The sequence below is a fragment of the Cololabis saira genome, chromosome 8 (genome assembly GCF_033807715.1).
Source record: "Cololabis saira isolate AMF1-May2022 chromosome 8, fColSai1.1, whole genome shotgun sequence".
In the NCBI taxonomy this organism is placed as follows: domain Eukaryota; kingdom Metazoa; phylum Chordata; class Actinopteri; order Beloniformes; family Belonidae; genus Cololabis; species Cololabis saira.
Window position 1 is genome coordinate 13,969,577 of NC_084594.1, and position 2,406 is coordinate 13,971,982.

Consider the following 2,406-nt stretch of genomic DNA (forward strand, 5'->3'; position numbering starts at 1 on the left):
TTCATAGAATAAAAACATCTCCGAAATATACTCTGGTGCAAGCCCATGTAGCGCTTTATAAACTAATAAAAGTAATCTCATGTCCAGTAGACCGATGACACTACTAGTCTTAACGCCTAGCTTTGGCCAAACAAATCATTTCAGCAAAAATACCTCCGACCTCTACAAGATACTGAATCTTGGAGGTTCGTAGTGTTGCCCACATTATTTTATTTATTTACCTAGACCTGTGTGATAAAACTGTGAAGAGGCTTGGATCAGAGCTTGACAGAAAAAAAACAGTTTAACAGCTTTGAGTGATCACACCTACCGTGAAATGGAAAAAAAAAAAGTGTGGCGGAAGCAGCGCTCCTCCCAGAGATTTTTAATAGATTTTACAGAAGTGTCTAAGAACTTCTTTGCACTTGGTCATTGTGGTTAATGGACCGTCGACTGCAGTTAGCCTGAGGCTCAGAGCACAGGAGCAAAGACGAAAACAGTCACAGCGCAGGAGATATGGTTTCCTGATTCATGGACATCCTTGTTTCCTCTCTTAAGTCTTAGTTCCTCTCACCTTCCGTGGAGGCGGTGGAGGTGAAAACGGAGAGGAGGAGAATGGAGACAAGGTCTCAGCCACATGCGTCCTTGCTTCAAACCGTCCCTTTTTAAATATGAGGTGCGACAAAGCTGCATTTTCTACAGAAATATTTCACAATGTCGCATAATTTGCTCCTCTCAGACGGCGTGGGAGCAGAACACTCTTCTCTTCGCCCGCAGCACCTTAAGCCTTCACAGGTGGATGTTAGGAATTGAGATGGTTTGCTGAGATCAGTTTCAGATCAAAGGTGGAAGAGAGAGAGAGAAATGGGATGAGCCATAGAAAACACGATATACTCTTTAAGTGTATTCCACCTTTTTTTGTGTTCGTCGTTCCTGTCTTGGTTTTTCTGTCATGTTTTCAGTTTTATTGTTGTGTTTTTGTGTCCTACTACCGTGTTGTCCTGAGTGTCTTCCATTGTCACCAGGAAGTCTGTGCAGGAGCAGTGACATTTCCTGGGCCGCTGTTTCCAGAACCAGCACTGTAAACATCTGATCACTGAAAACCTTCCACGCTTCAACCTTTGTGCCGCCGCTCTGAGGCCTTTAAATCCTCACAGGGTCCAAGCTGCCGTGAACCCGTTTATCGGATGCTCCACGCTTGAGCTGGAGCGTTGCCGTGCTGTTTTTTTTTTTTGTTTTTTTTATGGAATAATACCAAATCTTACATTCTCATTGATTTAATAAAGTTGATTTTGTTGATTTTTAACATCAGCTGATAAATGGCGGGTCAAACACACACACACCGTCTTGTGACTCCGATGAAGGCAAAAGGAATCGCCGAAAACATGTCAGGTATTTAAAAAACCTGGTCTCACTTGTCCTCAGATCCAGGCGGCTGTTTGAGTCCTGAGAATTAAGCCAAGAGAGTTTTTTGTGCTTAAGCAGCAGTTTTGAAATTATGAAATCCAACAATTGAAAATAACGATAATAAAAACAAGGCCAGAAGTCTAAAATGCAGCTGAATTCATGAGCAAATATACTCCTGGAGCAAATCTTAATGTCTCCAATATGATCCGTTGATGCTTCAGATGAAAAAGTAAGCAGTGACCAGAGTTTGGAAACACATTTAAGAAGCATCCAGCTTTATTTTTACTCCTCAAAACCAAAAAATTGAACAAGTAAACCACTCATTTCAGTTCTTGTCAATTACATGTTATGTCTCAAAAAAAATAAATAAATAAAGTACACAAATGTATATATTTGCCACTGTGCAGCTGGAGAACCTTATAACCAAACATTTACCAAAGCAGCTGCCAAACACTCCTAAACAAGGCGGCCTAAGACGTTGGTTGGTTGAACTGCGGCAGTAAATCCTCATCGGAGCTCCACTCTTTGATAGGGATTTCATATGGATCCAGACCGTTAATAATCATTATTTTCTCCATATACCGCTCCCTGGCTTCCTTGTTTAAGGTATCCCGGTAAATTCCAGTTCCTTTCCAGCAGTTTAACATCTTTTTTTTTGCGTTCCATCTGTTCACTTGGTGAAACAGAAAAGTAGTTTTGAAAGTCCGTCCCGTCTTCATTCGCTATCAAAACAAATGCACGCGACGGGGACAGGAGTTTTCCAGCAGTACGCGCTGGTGCTCATGGGAAACGTAGTGTTCTTTCTGGTAAAGCACTACCGATTTTGTCCAAAGGAGCCGCCAAACTCAACAAAAGCTGAAAGTTACGTTGTTCTGCTTTAACTAAATATTCTTGTTTGACGAAAAGAATCAGCAAGTTAAATAAAATTCTCATTGTAGTTTAAAACCAGCGCCAGTGTGTCAGACGGGAGCCGTGGTTCAGCGTGTTCTCCTGGTGGTTCCTTTAACTCTTCCCTCTCAG

The 2,406-nt window shown here is 41.8% G+C and overlaps 1 protein-coding gene across 4 annotated transcripts in view; it reads left to right on the forward strand.

Annotated features, from left to right (window-relative positions):
• slc12a5a (solute carrier family 12 member 5a) overlaps positions 1–2,406 on the forward strand; it is a 239,261-nt gene that overhangs the window by 231,230 nt on the left and 5,625 nt on the right. The gene's annotated exons all lie outside the window — the stretch shown is intronic.